This window comes from Herpailurus yagouaroundi, unplaced genomic scaffold, assembly GCF_014898765.1.
Source record: "Herpailurus yagouaroundi ecotype Mexico unplaced genomic scaffold, PumYag 182, whole genome shotgun sequence".
In the NCBI taxonomy this organism is placed as follows: domain Eukaryota; kingdom Metazoa; phylum Chordata; class Mammalia; order Carnivora; family Felidae; genus Herpailurus; species Herpailurus yagouaroundi.
In genome coordinates this window covers 19,176,133-19,183,018 of record NW_024412413.1, presented here as the reverse complement: position 1 = coordinate 19,183,018, position 6,886 = coordinate 19,176,133, and the positions used below count along the sequence as shown (strand labels likewise).

At 37.5% G+C, this 6,886-nt stretch overlaps 1 long non-coding RNA gene across 1 annotated transcript; it reads right to left on the bottom strand.

Annotated features, from left to right (window-relative positions):
• Window positions 1-240: 240 nt before the first annotated feature.
• LOC121041038 (uncharacterized) lies at window positions 241-4,302 on the bottom strand. The gene is made up of 2 exons (XR_005795531.1): window positions 4,227-4,302; window positions 241-588 (listed from the first exon to the last, which is right to left on the bottom strand). It is a non-coding gene; the product is annotated as an uncharacterized LOC121041038 (long non-coding RNA).
• Window positions 4,303-6,886: the final 2,584 nt, after the last annotated feature.

Below are 6,886 nucleotides of genomic sequence, written 5' to 3'. Positions count from 1 at the left end.
TTTAATTTCTTTTTGATGTAATTTGTAATAGACAAGCCTTTGATAGATTTTTTTTTTTTTTTGGATGAAGAGAATGGTGAGGTAGACAAATTATTATTGCATAATTCTTCCTTTTAGCAGTTTTCCCTGTACCTTGTGTTTCTGGCTTTGAAAATAAATAGGAATCAATGATAATTATTACTTGACACTCTAGCAATTAAGATGCTTTAGCATAAGCAGTGGTGAACAACTCTGGAAAACTTGAGCTGAAACGGAATTTATTGAGTACTTACAAAATCAAAGAGGGGGCCAGAGGATTGAACCCTGATGAGTACAGAAATCTGAGCAAAACTGTGAGGTTGGGAGCAGGAACTATTGAACAAACCAATCAGGTTGCCACTATGGAATGAGACAACCAGTGAGCACCAACTGTTTATTTCCTTCCTCCATCCCTCCTGTGTTACCACTCTGAGAATATTCACTCCAGTCCTGGGAGACTAGGTTTGATTAGTATGGCTCCATCACATGCTTCATTCTTGTCCTAGAGAAAGGCAGGGTCTGTTTTTTGGGATACCCCAAACCTCCAACAATCCATTTAATGGAATCTCTCTGAAAGGAAATAGGGGACTGTTAGGAAAGAGAACTGAATGCCGAGCAGCCAAAAACAACATCCACTTATTGCTTAACATCACACTTAGAGAAATAAGCAAAAAAAAAAAAAAAATCCCCACTCTTCTCAAATCTAACGCAGGAATTCCAAGAAATTCAATAAGTCTCTTTGCAAATTAATTTTACCTCAGTGAGAAGAATCTGATCATCTTAGATTCGATTCAGTGAAACAACTGTGAAATCCCTTTGGCTTCAAAGTGGAGAGGATCCCGGGAACAATACCCTTGATTCAATTCCACACTGTAAGCTGGGCAATTTAGAAGAATGGCCTGGGTTTTCTTCCAAGCCCTAATGAAAGTTAATGATCAAGAACTGGGCTACATGCTTTTTTATGGTTGCTTATTATGAGCTATTTAACTTTTACAGCTTTATTAAATGTTTTATGGAAAGGTTTATTTCATGTTTTATTACAGCTTTGTAGGATGGCCATGTTTGGCCAAGAAGCCTGACAGATGAGCACAAATGTTTTGCAAATATCACTGGTAAGCAGTTTCTGGGTAAAATCATGTTTCATTTTGACATTTTGTGGGGGCTAGGTAGGAGTGTTCTCTTTAATGAAGCCCAGTAGAGCTGGGTGATATGACGGGAAGGGAGTAGAAAGTAGGAGCATGCCCCACATTCTGATCTTTTAGATGGAAAAAATTAATTAATGAAAATAAAGTGTTATAGAAATCCACTTTGGCTAAAAGTGAACATTTGAGTAAAGAACCCCTCCCCCTACTCAAAATACATTTAGCTGATATTAAATGTACTTTAAAAAACTAAAAATAATATTTTACAGTGCATTTGTTTCACTGTTACAATAAACTTATGAGGTAGGTAAAAATAATAACTACCTTTACCGCTTGTTTAAAGCCTTTTTCTAATCACTTGACATGCAATATCTCATTTAATCCGTATAAGAAGATACTAGATGAGCACTAATATTAACCCTATTTTATAAATGGGAAACTAAGGCTTTTAGATGTTTCCCAAGGATCTCACTCCCAGTCCAACTTATTTCCCACTCTGTCACAGAGACCTAACTCTGTGGTTTGATGTATGGGTTGTTCAAGTTATCAATTAATCTTTGAGACATCTTTTTCTTATTTTTCTACAAACAATGTAGAAACTATTGTGGACATGAATTCTAAGGCTATAGCCACACTGGCTAGATCTCAAGTTTGACTTGTGAATACTCTTTACACCCTCACCTGACTAAAGGTCACTATTTTCTTTAGAAAAAAAGCTCACATCTCGAGATTCTTGATTCCCACTTGCCACCTTTGCCGGGAAATATGGGCAGAAAGTTGAACTTTTCCCTGCAAAGCAAGAATCTAGCTATTTGGAAATCAAAGCCTCATGCAAAGCCTCATGCAAAGAATTCCTAAATACTTGCCTAATTTTTATGAAGAATCCAAATTTTGTTTTTCCTTACCAATTTTGTTAGTGTTGCAATGAGAAATTCAGCTGAAATGCCATTTTTTTTGTAAAAGCACCCACATCTACCCCCAGAGAACTTGGCTTTGTGTAACATCTCATGTATGTAGAGTATAACACAGCATTTAACCTGTCATTAATTGACTGTGATGGGTACTTTACATATATTGTCACTTCACTTAATTCTCACTACAACACTTAAGTGGTGAGTATTATCATCTCCTTTTACACATGATAAAACTGAAGCTCAGAGAGTTTACAAGGTAGACGTGGGTTTCAAACTGAGGTCTCTGTCTCCAGGACTCCGTTGTCTTTCCTCTACTGTATGTGGACTTTTTCTTGGAGGTGAAAGAAGACTTCAAGGATGTCCAGATTAAGCTCATTGGGGTAATTTTCTAAAGCATTGTGACATTTAAGTCAGGGAAATAATTGTAGATAGGTGCCCTCGATTGGGACTGTTTTCTGGCCTTTGGCTTTATGGATAGGGAAGTCTCCCAACTTACCTTCTGATTATACTGCCCTCTTCTCCCTACTTTGCAATTCTTCCCTCTTCTCTTGCCCAAGCAGTAATTTCAGTCACTATGGTGAAGTCCAAAGAACTTGCCAGACACATTTAGGGCCTCAAAGTTGACATGATTCTTGAACATTGTGAAACCTGGCATTTGTGTGTGAGTACCTGTGTATGTGTAGGTTTAGTTACAGGGGTGGGGGGTAGGATATGAACAGGAGATGTTATCCAAAGAGATATGTGTATGTCTTCTGTGTCCATAACGATCTTCTTCTTGGGGAAGGGGAGTATAATCAAAAGGTGTGTGTGTGTGTGTGTGCAAATAAAGTTTGTGTGTACAAGAGGTGATTATGCAGTCATGTGTATATTCGCTTATGGTTTGTGTGTATAATCATAGAAGTGAACATGTAAATTGGGAGAGTACATGGGCTCAGGTAGAAGAGAAGAAAGGTTTAAAATTCAATTGAGGGAAATGTATGAATTCACACAATTCAAAATGCATTCCCTGAAATACGAACCATTTAAATTTACCCTAGACTAATGGTATAGGACTTCACTCAAGTAGAAATGAACCCCACACACATCAGCATAACCAGGGGTGTGACAGATCCATTTTGGATACTTCCCTGAAGAATCAGTACAAAAGGGACTGCATCATAGGGCATTACTGCCACTTTCCCATGAGCTAATTATTTGCATTTATCTTTCCTGATTTCGCCAGAGTGGGCTAACTCTCTAGTAACTGTTGAGCCTTTCAAATATATCAAGATATTGGTTTCCAAGGGGAGTGGATAGAACAATCAATCAGGAATTAGGTCTGTCACTGACTAACTTTGAATAACCTGGAAAAGTCATCTAGTCTCATTGTACCTCAGACTTCTCATCGCCTAAACAGGCATTAGAGTATTTGTCCAATCTACTCTGCAGGGCTGTTTTATGTAGCCAACAAAATAATATGAAAGCTTCTGAATATCATATATATTGTAAAGCAAATAAATTGTTATTGATTTTGTTGCTGTCTCAGAACCAAGTTATTAAATGTACTTGTTGTTTGGGTTTCTCTGTTAACTGATTAAATGAAATGAACACCTGATACAAACACAGGAGTTGACTTAAATTTGAGCACTTTTGGCACAGTGATTTTTAGGTATGTCATTTTATCTCTTGAACCTTAAAAGTGTCACACTTGTAAAGTAAACTTATGATACTCGAACTCACAGGATTGCTTTAAGGATTACATGAGATACAAGAGCACACTGTAAGCTTCAAAATATACACATGAAGAGGGTATTAGTGTTTCCCTTGTGCTCTCCTAGCAAAGTTCACTTTGTTTTAGTTCATGTGACACAGGGAAAGTTGAAGAGCTTTGCCAATAAATACGAATTTTATTTACCTCCCTGTCTCCAAGTACATAATTAACAGCTGGCTGGTGTGTTACTGTGAATTAGGATTAAGAGGCTCTATAACTAACTGCTCAAGCTTCTTGAAAGTTAGTTGACCATGTAACACCAAACAATTGGCTAGTCAATTGATTAATATTTAACTAATGACTGGGTTGTTTTACCAACCTAGGTATTTTTGGTTTTGTATCTTCAAGCTTAATATCTAGACACTAATTGATTTGTTCATCAAACATTTATGGAGTTCTTACCTGGTTCAAAGTAGAAGATAGATATCCAGAGATTAAAAAATACTTGGTCCTTGTTTCCAAATAGCTCCCAGTCTACTTAGGAGACAGAAAAGTAAAGAAATTAAAAAATGATTCTGCAAAGGTGCATTGGGTACATTAATAGATGCATAGATGTAGGTGCTGTGGGGGAAGAGAGGATGGGAGTCTAACTTTGACATTTGTCCCAGGTGTTAGAGGTTATGATGGACCTGAGTCTGGAAGGATCCGTGAAAGTTTACCATGCAGAGAGGAGGGAGAAAGATTTGAGACAGAGGAAATGATGCAAGTAAAACAGACGTGGAAGTGTGAGAATGAATCATATATAGTGGAATTGAAAGTAGTTGATAATGACCCATTAAGATGCCTATGAAAATGTAGTTACAGCTTCTCTCCTAAGAGTGGGGGAAGTACGGGCCAATTTATTAAGGACTTAGAATCAAAATGAGAAACTTAAATTCTCTCTGCATTTAATGACACACCAAAGACTATAGGCAGGCAGGTAAATGACATATTTTCATTTTAGAAAGAAATAAAATCAAACTTTTGTTGAACATTCACTATATGCTCTGTGTGAAGCTGCGACAGACTAAAGATAAAATATCTTGAGGGTTGTAATTTTCTGGAACTTATAATAGAGTACATGAAGGGGGCTGTGGATTTTTCAGCCCTTTTTTAGTGTAGAGGATAAGGATACCAGGGTGGAGGACTTCACGTCTCAGTCCATTAGAGCAACAGCAGAAGATGGCCTGGTGGATTGGGCAAGAACTTGTTCACATCAGTTTGTGCCCCTCTTCCACCCTGCCCCAATGTAATAGGGGGACTTTTCCAAACCTTTGTGAGTGGGGAAAGTGCAAGTCACATACCCTATTATTGGCAAACATCAATTATATAGGTCTCTCCTACTTTCAGGAGAAGAAAAGAGAAACCTCTGAGGAGTATGAAAATACACTCTGTAAAAGAGGATTCCTCTAGGCCTATGAAAATTTATGGCAGAAAAAAGGAACACATTTCTTTGTGTTGGATTAGAAAATGAAGATCATTATCTTTAAAAACTATTTTTAAATGGGAACCAGAATTTTTTTAATAATAAGATTCAAATAGATATGTGCTTTTTAAAGATAAGAGCAGAGAACAATGAGAAGAGAACATTCTGGAATGAAAATACAGAAAGATGAAATGTGAAGACAATATGTTGAGCAAAAAGAGAACTAGGTGACATAAGGAAGACACAGCAACCAATTTAGTTACCTGACCTCCTTACTCCTCTTTCTGAGCCTGTGCTTCTACTCCCACTGAGGAAAGGGCACATGATTTGCCTTGCTCACAGTTGATTGGAAGAGGAATGGGCACATGATCCAAACTTGGCCAGTCAATTCTTTCCTTCTAGAAAGTCAGAATAGAGACCCAGGAGTGCTATGCAGGCTTGGATTGTGCTGAAGAAAAAAGGTAGAACTACTTTGGGGGCCATTTCCTTTTCTGTTCTTGGAGAAATAGAGATATGAACTGCAGAGAGGAATGAAGTAAGAAGATGAACAAAGAAAAGCAGAGACAAGAGACCACAGAGTCTGGAGAGAGATAGACACAGAGAGAAAGTAGCTATCTTGGTCCCTGACAACTTTCCAGTTCCTCATTCCAGTCTCCCATGAGGCCTCACAAGACTTCCTGACTTTGGGTTCTATGAATTACACTTGTATTATTTTAAAAACATTCCACTTTTGGCTTACCCTAATTTGAATGGGATACTATTATTTGCAACCAAATGGTCCTTGACCAGAAAAGCAGGATTACAAGAATACGAAAAACAAAACAAAACGAAAAACCCAGTACTAGTGTAGACTTCTGTTTTGAAAGTCAGCAGGAGAACAGCTTCTACTGCAGAATTTCTGATTTCCCACAAAAATACATATAAATTAAAGGATTTAGAAACGAGTCACAAGAACATTGAAAATTTAGACTTGTAGTCAACCTAATTCCGGAATCAAGAGGGTTGATTTTTAATATTTATTTGGCTTAACCTCTCAATGGCATTTGTCCCTGTGGGCCATCCCCTCTCTCCCGAAGCATTTTCTTTCCTTGGCTTTCATGACTATATTCTCCTGATAGTTTCCATGTCTCTTTAGCTACATACTTAACCATTTTATGATTTCCTTTAGGGTTATTCCTGAGCATTTTTCTCTCTCATTCTACTCAGGGTGGTCATGTTTATGGTTTCTCTTATTTCCCATATGCCAATGATTTTGAAATCTAATGCTCAGTCCATAGCCCCAAAGTATGCAAACATCTTCCTACTAGAAATTTCCACTGGGATGTTATGACAGTATTTCATAGGTAACCCAAATCATTCTCTTTCTAGCCATATCTGCCCTTCCTTCAATAAATATCACCTTCTCTATCTTCCCAGTCATTCAAACTAGAAACTTGTGAACTATCTTGAAATATTTCATTTCCCTTATCCTTAATATTCAGTCGCTCACTAGGTCCTATTGTGAAGATGATAGAAAAAAAACCAAACAAGTAAGACACCCCCTCTCCCATTGACCTTTGATTTGGTACCAGCAACCTTTAAACTTCATCTCCTTTCCATGTTCTTCACCTCTAGCTCAATCCTAATAGGGTCACACACTTCCTGGTAAAATGGAAAG